The sequence below is a fragment of the Puma concolor genome, chromosome C2, assembly GCF_028749965.1.
Source record: "Puma concolor isolate L17-30 chromosome C2, mPumCon1.1.hap2, whole genome shotgun sequence".
NCBI lineage: Eukaryota > Metazoa > Chordata > Mammalia > Carnivora > Felidae > Puma > Puma concolor.
In genome coordinates this window covers 11,998,483-12,011,004 of record NC_141675.1, presented here as the reverse complement: position 1 = coordinate 12,011,004, position 12,522 = coordinate 11,998,483, and the positions used below count along the sequence as shown (strand labels likewise).

General features: G+C 45.9%; 1 pseudogene; it reads left to right on the top strand.

Moving 5' to 3' along the window:
• Positions 1-9,966: 9,966 nt before the first annotated feature.
• Positions 9,967-10,378, top strand: LOC147577099 (UPF0538 protein C2orf76 homolog pseudogene; annotated as a pseudogene).
• Positions 10,379-12,522: the final 2,144 nt, after the last annotated feature.

Genomic DNA, 12,522 nt, shown 5'->3' with positions numbered 1-12,522 from the left:
AATCATAGTATTCCAGGCTTAGGACTCAATGTATAATTTAGCTTTAGTATCACAGTGGGACCACTGGGTATATCCCCAGATTTAAGATTTGTGACCAAGCCGAGGAATATTTTTTAATTTGGCTGATTCTCCATGGACTTCACTTCAGATCGGGGGCCCAGTGGGTCAGATGGAACTGATTCATTAGCCCACAAGCCTTTTTCATTGCTGGCAAGGTCAGCATCCTCTCAGTTCCTGGCCGGGGTGGGGGGATACCGGCCTAAGACACCCCAGCGACTCTCCCCCACCTCCTTCCAGCTACCTTCTTCTACCTGGGCTTCTGTTCTGTGCCTGTTCTCTGGCTCCTGTTCTCAAAACCCCACTTCCTCCTCCAGACTTCTAGGAAGGGAAGCTGTCTCTTGTCTGTCCAAACTATCTCTGCACTCTTAACAGCCCTCTTCCTTCCTCTGGCCTTGTAAGCATGCAGTAAAAGTCTCCTTTCCCTCTGTTCCATGGTCTCCAGGAATTCTCTCCAAGCTCCATCCACTCCTGCCTCTCCCCAACCCTGTCAGTCAGTCTTGCCGGAACCACATCTGTCTTTGGAATCACAGCCAGCAACTTGCACCCACACAGGCTGACATTTCTTATGGTCCTCTCACTGTCACCTTTACTGGCTGCAACAAGGGCTTCCATTCTGACCCTGAGACCTTGCCTTGGCAGAGTCTAGGTTCGAGTTGCCTAGACCAGAGAAGCGGCTATCAACATCGCCTAGTCCCCTCCAGGAGATCGGAGACCTTCTCATCCCCCCTGGTGGTTATGATGATCCTTAGTATTCCTCCAGTAGAACTGACTACTCTTCACACTGCCGCTAAGCCCTCGCCTTGCTGAGGTGGCAGAAATAGCAACCTCAGTCATGCTAGAAAGCTCCCCACTCCCCAGAGGTTTTGCAGAGGTCCTACATGATGCCAACGTTGAAAGCCTGGAGTAAGACTCCCTGAGATCAAATCCTGCCTCTGCTACTTATAAGCTGTGAGCACTCATGGGAGCTACTCACCTTCTCTCTGCCTCAATTTCCTCATCTGTATAGTGGGAATAATAGTCTCTGCCTTGTAGGGATGTTGAGAAGATGGCATGACTCGAAATGTGTAAAATGCAAAAAACAGTGCCTGGCATATAACAAGCTCTAAGAGTTTGTTTTTGCTACTGTTCGTGCATCTGTATTGATTATGGCCATTGTCCCGGACACATCACCTTGGAATCCAATTGTTCCATCACTTCCCTGATACATTCAGGGTTTAGGAATTCTTGGAGAAGCAGGGGGCTCCTGTGCCTGCGGCCCAGTCCCCTGGGAGGCATCTTCAACCTTCCCTGCTGGAGTCCTGCCACCTCCTCGAGGGCCTCCAGGGAGCAGGGCACAACCCTGGGAGCTCCAGGAGCCTCAGAACACCAAGGTACAGAGCAGAAACTCAAAACTTTGCTGAATAAATGAATAAATGAATCTCTAATGACTGAGAATTCACACTGCAAAGGGATATGAGCGGATACGGGAAAGAGAAAATGTCAAAAGACAAGTTGGTTTGACAGAATGGCAGTCCTATTCCATTCCTTCTGCTCAGTGTGAATTTGTGAGAGTTGGGCCTCAGGGTTTAGGGGAGAAAACATAGAGGGATGCTTCCCTAAGAAAGGCTTTGTATCGGGGCACCTGGGTGGCTCAGGTGGTTAAGTGTCTGACTTCGGCTCAGGTCATGATCTGACAGTTGTGAGTTCGAGCCCGGGTTCAGGCTAACTGCTGTCAGCACAGAGCCTGCTTCGGATCCTCTGTCTCCCTCTCTCCGCCCTTCCCTCACTCTCTCTGTCTCTCAAATAAATAATAATTTAAAAAGAAAAAAGAAAGAAAGCCTTTGTCTTCAGCCAGACCCTGGCCAGCCTTTGCTTCTTAGATGGCTGCTTATAGATTCTTGCTGAGACTAGGGCTACTGGCCAGGCTCACCCTGGGCACCTGCCGTGGGTACCTGGTGGACATGCAGGGCGTGGGACGTCAAAAGTGGTACCCTGTTCCATTCACATGTGAGAAAGTTGTCACTTGCTTCTAATTAACCTCTTTTGCTGGCACATCTCATCCTTCATGCTTGAATCCAAGGAAGATCCCCATAATGGAGGGGTTTTAGTACTGGAATCATAAACGGAATAGGAGATGCACTTCTGGTTTGGAGGCAGGGCATCTCATAATCCTCCCCAACTAACAACTACCATGGAATATCTGTAAGTTAGTGAGATTCCTAAGAACATGTATACAATTTATTACTTACAATAGATTTTTAAAAATGTTTATGATGATTGTATTCCACATACATGACAGCCACATGCTATGTGACTTCAGGAAGGTTACTCAGCCTTCTTGTGACTCTGTGTGTGTGTGTGTGTGTGTGTGTGTGTGTGTGTGTGTTCATAAGATGCGGCTAGTGGAGCACCTGGGTGGCTCAGGCAGTTAAGCATCCAACTCTTGATTTCGGCTCAGGTCATGATCTTGCAGTTCATGAGATCGAGCCCTGGGCTGACAGTGGGGAGCTTGCTTGGGTTTTCTTTCTTCCTCTCTCTCTCTCTCTCTCAAAAATAAATAACTAAACCTTACAAAATAAAATGGGGCTTGTAATGTCACTCAGGGAAGATATCCCGACTCCTACTCAGAATGTGGAAAGTCCCAAGAAATAATTGATGCTACCACTCGAACAGGTCAAGAGAAATGACCAGACTGAACCCCATGGAGAAAAGACATTGAAAAAGTAGAAAGAGTAACCTAACATGTATAAACCAATACCAAATGTTCTAACCTGCATGCAGCCGGAGTCTCAGAAGGTGAGGAGAGAGCGAACGGGGCCAAAGAAATATTTGAAGAGATAAAGGCTGAGAACTTTCCAAAACTGATAGACGACACCAAACCACTTACGAACCAGTGCAGGAAGCTCAGAGAACCCTCAGAAAAGGAAGACAAAAGAAAACTCCACCTAAGCACTTCGGAGTCAAACCGCTGGAAACCGAAAACAGAGAAAGATCTTACAAGCAGTTGAGAACAAAAGGGAAATGACATCAAAGGGGAAAGGGGAGACTTACTGGAGACTTCTTAATCAGAAAAACTCAAGCCAGGAGGACAAAACATAGGCCGCGTGAAAGGAGCAAAGTGAAAAAGAAACCATCTTACAATTTTGTATCCAGTTTTGCTCCAGGACATCTGGAGGTACTTAGCCAATAGCAGGTGGTACTTTTACTGTGTACTCCCGCTGGGGGATGCAAGGTCCTGGGGAGCCTTCCTTTCACATTTGCAAAGCCTGCTGGATCACCCGCAGGACCACCCGCTCCTTCAGCAGCACGAAACTCAGTAGAACTCCCAGGAGGAGTCAGGGTGCCTGGGTGGCTCAGTCGGTTAAGCATCTGACTCAGTTTCAGCTCAGACCATGATCTAGCAGTTCATGAGTTCAAGCCCCACATTGGGCTCTGCGCTGGCAGTGTGGAGCCTGCTTGGGATTTTTCTCTCTCCCTGTTTCTCTGCTCCCCACCCCCCCCCCCCGCCCGCCCCCTTGTGGCGCTCTCTCTCACTCTCTCTCAAGAAATAAACTTTTAAAATTTTTAAAAAAATAATAAAAAGAACTCCCAGGAGGAGTACGTCCTGATCAATATGGTTTCCAGCCTTGTTGATATCACCTGGGAAACCACCTGGGGTACTTCAAAAAACTAGGCACATTCAAGCCCCGGACCTTGAGATTCCTGTTTCATTGTTTTGGGGTGTATCCTGCCATTTTCTTTTTAATTCAGCAAGTTAATTACAGTGAACAGCCAGGTGGCTTGCAACCTATTTTTTTTTATTTTTATTTTTTGATGTTTTATGTATTTCTGAGAGACAGAGAGAGACTGAGCACGAGTTGGGGAGGGGCAGAGGGAGAGGGAGGCACAGAATCCCAAGCAGGCTCCAGGCTCTGAGCGGTCAGCCCAGAGCCTGACCCGGGGCTCGAACTCACGAGCTGTCAAATCACCACCCGAGCCCAGCTTGGATGCTCGACCGACTGAGCCACCCAGGCACCCCGCAGCCCACCTTTGAAATAGGACTGTTTCTCCTTTAAAGTCAGATATGATTTAACTACCAACACTATTTCTTCTGTTGAATATTAGCTAACCGTGTCCTAATTGTTTTAAAAATTAGTAGGTAGAACTGTCTCGGGCAAGACTCCTACACAGCTGACTTGCTCCCAAATTTGGATGCACATTGGTAACACCTGGAGAGTTTTAAATCGTTCTGCCTGGGTCATGGGAGATTTGGATTTACTCAGAATAAGCTACCCCCCCCCCATATCTGGAGATTTATAAGCGCCACTGCTCTTCGGATTTCTAGAAGACCCCAGTTCCCAGTAAGAGGTTGAGGAACTTGGGCCAACGAGAGCTTGCTGTGGAGAGCAAACGAGAACAGACAGAATCAGGTGAACTCCCAGGCCTCTGGCCTGCGGACGCTGCCCCCCTGTTGGCTCAGCCACCACTTTGCTCCCTCGAAGGGGCACCCTGGGACCCCCTTTGGCCCACTGCACGTCAGCGTCCAGCTGGCTGCCTGCCTACTGCCCAGAGGGGCGCCCTGCAGGGACCTCACACACGCTCCCCTGCTCTCTAGTGCCCGGTCCCAAAATAGAAACCTCGTTACCTCCAAGTTGGCGGGGGGGCTGTCCGAGATGGTTGCTGCCGCCTGGGTGTACTGGAGGCCCCGGGGGAGGGCGACTCCTGAGCAGCTACAGTGTCCGAACCCTCAGCAACTGTTACTACGACAGGAAAACCGGCCACCTGACGGATGGCTGAGCTGGGCCGTCCCCCGGCCCGTCCTCTCCCGGCCCTTCAACACGAATGTTGCCTCCTGGGTTTAAGCAGCCTCATTAGCAGGTTCATAGCATTCAGCCATGGGGAGCATTTCGTCGCTGTGCGATTTAAATGCCACGTTCCACTGACTTCTGTAAATCCAGTTTCTGTTTTCTGATATTAATGCTTCTCAGGCTGAGCATGCAGCCACAATTCTCACCTGTGTGTTCTTGCTTTTTCGTTAGTGCCCATTTCTTCTTTTACTAAGGTTCAGAGTTTCTCAAAGAATGCTCCCTGAATCATACATTGCTGTCACCTGGGGAATCCGTGAAACTCTCAGATTTCTAGACCTACCACAACACCCTCCATCCCCCACCCCGACCCTGATGAATCTTCTCTAAAGGAGGAACAGTTACTGTATTCTTACCAAGTACCCCCAGGTCATTGTGAAGATTGAGAACCACTTGAGTACCCTGGGAAACCAGACTTTGGTGCTGGTCCCAGTGTGGCAGTTTACTGGTTCAGTCCGTGGCCTTGAGCGATCTCTCCGGTTTCCGCACCCTCCTCTGGAGAGTGGAGCTGAGGTATTATCTACCCTGCAGGACGGCTGTGAGGACAAAATGAGCCAGCATGGGTAACATGCCCAGAAGGGTGCCAGTCCGCTCAGTAAGAGGAGACTGACCTCACGAAGCATCAAAGAATAAAGCGGGGCAGATGTTGTCAAGTGCCAAAAGTATAACAGAAATATGACCAGTAAAGCACTGCAGAGGTTAATATACCGCCAGCTCACCCGAGGGAGAATGAGCTGCAGTGTCAGATTGGGATGGACACAGACTTCACCTTCACCTGAGAAAAATTCAACGCACCCATCTAGAGATCGGAGTCAATGAAACTACATAGCTGATTATTTTTCCTTTCTCATTATATATGTGATATATGAATGTTACACATGCTATATCATGTGTACCATATAATACACATAATCACATTTATACATAATTGAATGTGGAAAACGAATAAAATTATTCACATGCATTAAAACAAAGGTCTATAGAAAAATTGAAGAGATAACACAGAGTTCCCACACACCTCCTGCTCATATACAGTTTCCCCATTATTAACATCTTGCATTATTGTAGTACCTTTGTTACAATTCATGAACCAATACTGATATATTTAAAAAATGTTTTTAATGTTTATTTATTTTTGAGAGGGAGGAGAGAGACAGAGAGAGAGGGAGAACATGAGTGGGGGAGGGGCAGAGAGAGAGAGAAGGAGACACAGAGTCTGAAGCAGCCTCCAGGCTGTGAGCTGTCGGCACAGAGCCTCAATGCGGGGCTCGAACTCACAAACCATGAGATCATGACCTGAGCTGAAGTCCGACGCTTAACTCACTGAGCCACCCAGGCACCCCACCAATACTGATATATTATTAACAAAGGTCCATAGTGTAGATTAGACATTTTGTGTTTTCAGTACTTTCCGCTTATTTTTTGATTGGGTAGTTTGTTTCCTACTGTTTTGGGTTTTGTTTTGGTTTGTTTTTTTTTTTTGGTTTTGAGAGAGAGAGCGAGCAAGCATATGCGTGTGAGCTGGAGAAAGGCAGAGGGAGGGGGGGATGTGGAGAATCTGAAGCAGGTTCCATGCCCAGCCCAATGCAGGACTCAATCCTCCAACCCTGAGATCATGACCCGCACCTAAATTGAGAGTTGGATGCTCAACCAACTGAGCCACCCAGGCATCCCTATTTCTTACAATTTTAAGGAATCTTTATATTTCCTTCATTAGGGATGTATTTGGATACAGGTCCTTTATTGGGTATTATATTTTCTCCATATTTTCTCCCAATCTATGGCTTGCCTCTTCATTCTCTTCACAGTGTGTTTCAGAGAGCAGAACTTTTTAATTTTAGTGAAGTCTAGCTTATCGATTTTTTCTTGAATGGATTATACTTCTGTTGTTGCACCTAAGAACTCACCACCAAACCCAACATCTCCGATATTTCCCCCATATTATCTTCTAAAGATGATATAGTTTTACATTTAGATCAAAGGCATATTTTGAGTTAATTTTTGTGAAAGGTGTAAGTTCTGTAAAACCAATATACATTGTATTTCTGGGGATGTGTTCCCAGGATTGAAACTTCAGGGTCAGAGGCCTATGTAATTTTCATTTTCGTGGGCATTGCCAGAATGCATGTTCAGAAAATGTATTAACACTCTATTTTGGCATCATAAAAGCATGGGAAATTTTAGCCATGTTCCCGCTAGAAATTACTTTCATCACTTTTTCAATCATTTTCTCAGTCTGATGAGCATGAAAAAAGATTTCTGTGTTACTTGTATTTTCTTTCCCTATTAGTTGAATTTGAGAATATACTGTATGTTTATCAGCCATTTGGGTTACATCTTCCATTAATTATTGATGCATATATTTGGAATTTTTTTCAAATTGTTTTTTGTTGTCGATTTGTAAGAACTCTTTATATATCATAGATACTACGCTTTGCTAGTAGTCTTCCTTACAGTATGTTTTCCCCCCAAACCTACCCTTTTAATTAATTTTTTTATGGGCCACTTATTACTGACTTTGTTTCCACTTGAAAGTATCAAGCATTGGCTGAAATATGTGGGGGAATATTTTAACTAGAGAAATAAGAGTCAAATGAGGGGCACCTGGGTGGCTCAGTCAGCTAAGCATCATGATCTCAAGTCATGATCTCACAGTTCATGGGTTCGAGTCCCACATCGGGCTCTGTGCTGACAGCTCAGAGCCTGGAGCCTGCTTCGGGTTCTGTGTCTCCCTCTCTCTCTGTCCCTCCCCCGCTTATGCTCTGTCTCTCTCTCTCTCTCTCTCTCTCTCAAAAATAAACATTAAAAAAGAAAAAAAATAACAGTCAAATGATTTACTGGACAATTCACTCTTAGAAGGCGACAGATATGAAAAAAAAAAAAAGAAGGCGATAGATATGAGAAAATCACAGAGAAACTAAGGTCACACCGGCTAGAGAAGAGAATGTTGGGCAGGTGGTTGGCAGGTAGAAGGAAATAAAAAGTTGTTTCAAAATATGAATGATTGCCATGTGGGAAAGGGGTCACATTAATTCTGAATGGTCACAAATGATAGAACCGCATCAAAGGAGAATGAAAAGTAGGAAGAACTGGGCTTGATATAAGGAAGAAGCGTCCTCACGGTCACGGCCGCCCCAGAATTAAATGGTTGCTTAAGATTTAGCGTTCCGTGAAATTTCTGAAGATGGTCGCCATAAACATGGAGAACTGGGGGAAAGTATCATGCACAGGCTGCTATCGTTCAGAAAAACTGAAACCAAGCTCCGGTATTTCAAAGAAAATGGGGCTTTAATACAGACAATTTGGTGATCACAAAACTGTGGGAAGGGCTAGAGAAGGTAAAGGCAGGAAGCAGGTGTTAGCCTTCAGCTTCACGACTACAGTTACAGCCTTGTAAGACGGAGAAACGCTGCTGCCACGCAGGGGTCAGTGACGTGGACCTCACTGCTAACTTCCCATGTGACCCCTTTCCCACATGGCTCCCCGTAGGCTGGAGTCAGGTGAAGACCAGGAAAACTCAGAAGCCGCTGAGAAGATTAAATTGCATATATACAAAGCCCGTGTCCGTCTGCTGTCCATACTAAAGGAAGGAGAAATGGCGTCTACCTCTACCCCACCTTTGTGTGAGTGCCTTTCATTGACAGAATGTAAATGACATCCATGGGGCTGGAAGCAAGAGGTTCTGAGAAATCCAGCTCCTAGACTTCTAGACCCTGAAGTACAGAGGAGAGTTAGAAGGATGGGGCAGGCAATAAGGTTGTCCAACAACATCTAGTGCAGGGTTCCAGCATCTGTACAGCCCTTTGGTTCTGAAACTGTTTTTAAAAGTCTTGTCTACTCCAAAAAGCACGGGTGGCACCTCCTTTCTCAACGTGATGGAAACGCACCCACTCTATCGCTCTTATAGATTTTTGTGCAAACTGTACCTTAAAGAGATGTCATTTCATTGAAGATGACCGTCTTACGTGGCAATGAGAAAAAATGAAATATGGCCTTTTGTAGCAACGTGGATGGAACTGGAGAGCGTGATGCTAAGTGAAATAAGCCATACAGAGAAAGACAGATACCATATGGTTTCACTCTTATGTGGATCCTGAGAAACTTAAGAGAAACCCATGGGGGAGGGGAACAAAAAAAAAAAAAAGAGGTTAGAGTGGGAGAGAGCCAAAGCATAAGAGACTGTTGAGAACTGAGAACAAACTAAGGGTTGATGGGGGGTGGGAGGGAGGAGAGGGTGGGTGATGGGTATTGAGGAGGGCACCTTTTGGGATGAGCACTGGGTGTTGTATGGAAACCAATCTGACAATAAATTTCATATATAAATAAAAAAAAAAAAAAAGAAGATGACCGTCTTGGCGACTGCTGAAAACTAAACCTGTTATTTAATTCAATTAGGGCATATTGAGTATCACTTTCTGTGAGCGGTTGGAGTGGTTCGAAAGCCCAAGAGGCCCAGCGGACCACTGGTGCTGTCGTCACAACCATGCACTTGCGGGGCTTCTCCTACCCAGACACCGCGGTGTCCTCTGGAGAGCCAGGAATTGAGGACCCGTGGCCTTCCTACTTGGGCTAATCACATCATTATACGTGGATGGGCCTCCCAAATATCGGGACTAATTCTACAAGGTCACGTCGTGAAGATTAAGGAATAGATCTTATTGAAGAAAGGCAAAGCTCACAAAGGCAGGGTCAGCAATACGGAAATTCATGGTGTACTCCATCTGTCGTTATCCCATCGAAAGGCACGCCAGGGCCAGTGAGGCAGCCAGGGAGGGCCACCTCTCAGACCTCATTCAAGAGTGATTTGCCATGAGGAGTGCAGCTGGCTGACAGCTTCCTCTTTGAGGGCCTCCAGAATCTACAGTAAGGCCACGCTGTCCTCAAGCAGCCTCCAGCCAATGACTGGGCATTACATAGGTAGTAGGGCCTGGCCACTTTTGCCCAGCGTGGAATCCCTCTATAGGCAAGCTTGTCCTGGCCCCTTCCACTGGGCTGGCCAAAAGTATCTCAGAGCCTCATCAGGGGATGCTCAGAACAATTCTTCTTATGCACATATGCAAGATCTCTGGGGACCTATGCATGAATGACATTGCTGAATCAAAAGGAATTTCTTTACATGGCTTCCAAAGCTCCCCTTATAGGTCACCTCATTTGTTCATTGGGCATTACAATTTAAATCCGTGGTATTTCACAGAGTTCATTTGGACCCAACTGTAGAGGGATTTATAGTACTTACTTCTGAAGCAAGATGAGCCTTCAAGGACCAGCCTCCCACCGCCATTCAGAAATTACAAATACGATAAAGTAAAGATTACTCACCAAGCTTACAAACCAGACGAGTGAACTCATGTTGAGTTTGGGAGAAGATGACAGATTCCTGTTTGAAAGCAGATAGGACTCTAAAAGCAGCTAGAATCGCCAATGAAACTGAAATTGCATTCTTTTGTGAAGAAGATTATAAAAACTACAAAGCTAATTCCATTTAATCCTGGTGAAAACCTAAGAGGGGCTTCCTTTTTGCATACGATGTCAAGCCCTTCATTCCACTGCTGAGTACAATGCGCCTGCCTGAGGTTCTTCCCCCCCCCCAAACCTGACCACCTTCCACCCCTCTTGACACAGGAGTCTGGTCCAGAGTGTGGTCTGAGCTTTCCCCACTGACCACCCTCCACTTATCTCTCAGACCTTATCCCCAATAAGTATTTTGCCCTTATAACTGTGTCTCAGTGTATACTTTCTGGATGACCCAACAAATACAGCTGTGACATCTTCTAGACACAGTGTGGGCTTTGCTCCAGAGGAAGCAGCCCTTCCCTCTTGTCAGCTCTCCATTTTCACGTCGCCAGAGTAGCAGGGAAGGAGGTAAAGAGTGCTTATCGCCAAGCAGTCTGGATTTGGGATGCAGCTGTTTATAAGAATTTTCTGAGACAGCCAGCCCCTCTGATTCTGTGGGAAATTTGGTCTGCGAGATGATCAAAAATGTAGCTTCTTCCACTAGGAAAAAGGAGGTTCTGCTCCCAGGGGAAGTAGGATAACTCCCAGGGCTACTTGGAGATGTTTCTGCTCATTGAATATTGTACAATTAATATCGTACATTTTATTCATATGCCATGATGGTCCTTTGGAGCAGGAGTTAATTAGGAGATCCTGGATTTTATAGCTCTCAATTCCTAATTTAGAGCTGGGATGTATAGGCATCCTTTGATCTTAAAAACTTCCAATTAAAAAAATAATCCCAGTTGGGGAAACACACCGTCACATGGGCACCACTCTCTGCTCCAATTCAGAAACAAGTTTTGCTTGTGAATCACAGGACTGTTGGGTTTTGCAGGGATTTCTTTTCCTCCATTTCCCTTCCAACATTCAACTCAACCCCTTTCCACCCCTAACACCATATAACCATCCTTCATCTCTCACCCTCCTTTTGTTCCTTCTGATGCCAAGAAGAAAAAAAACTAGCACAATTCCTTGTTTTGAAAAGTTGATTTATTCCAAGCAGCAGAGTGGAGTTCACATATCTATACCTCTTTGAGACAGGAAAAGAGAAAGGAGAAACTGAGACGCAAACAAGGTAAATTGTATTAACCAAAGTTACATAGCAGCTTTTTGAACAAGAGAATCCAGTAGTTGAGTATCTAATTTGGGTACCTCTGTCCCTCGCCCAAAGTCTAAATGCACAGTTGCAAACAGGAGACAGAGAAACATGGTGGCCTGTAGGTTAGCAGAAGTCACCGGGGTCATGTAAGGACTTACTTGGATCATAATACCTAGAAGGCAGCCAGACATTTATTTGGTCCAACATTTCCACCCACAGATGAGGAAACTGAGTTGCAATAATATATCCTTAGAGTGGTCCAACCAGTTGTGGCCCATCAGAAATGGGACCCAGCTCTCCAGACCCCTAATCCAGGGCTCTTTCTTCAATGCCTGATTGCCCCTTGGTCATTTACTGTTTGGCTGCCTCACTTTTTCCAGCTGCTTTTGTGTAACTCTCACCAAGGAGAGACGTAAACAAGGTGGCCCCTTTACTCACAGTGAGGACATGACCTAGTCCGCTGGCATCACATGGATTGTCAACAGCAGTATCACCTTCTACCTGTGGGCATATGTCTTACATTTTTACCGCCAACTTGTCCTCTTCTGTCTAGCAGCCCCACTACAATCCACGTGGATTGCTTTTCTGCAGAGAGGAAAGAAGTACAATTCATAAAGCTGATGAAGGGCATTGCACACTTCCATTTCAATAAGCAGGAACTGGTTGTGGCAGACAATTACTCCTCACATGCACTGAGTCAGTTTCTCTATGTTATTACGTGTGGTCATTCGCATCATGGACCCTGATATTTTATCCCTTCCTGAACCCATGCCCTTTTCCACATGTCGTACCTTTGTTTTGTCATCGTAGCTAAGCTGAAACTACATTTCCCAACATACTCTTCTCTGTCTAGTCCCGCATTAAGTTTGCCAGAAGAAAATTTCTGTGACTTTCGGAAAAGGAAAAGAAAGCGGCCGCTATTTTTTTTTTTAATGTATTGAAGGTTGGGGTGTGGGTTGGCACTGTTGAAACTCCTGTGTGTTCTTGTTGACCTGTTGGCTCTCCGTGTTGACATGGAGTGGCACCTGCCCCACAGAGCCTCCA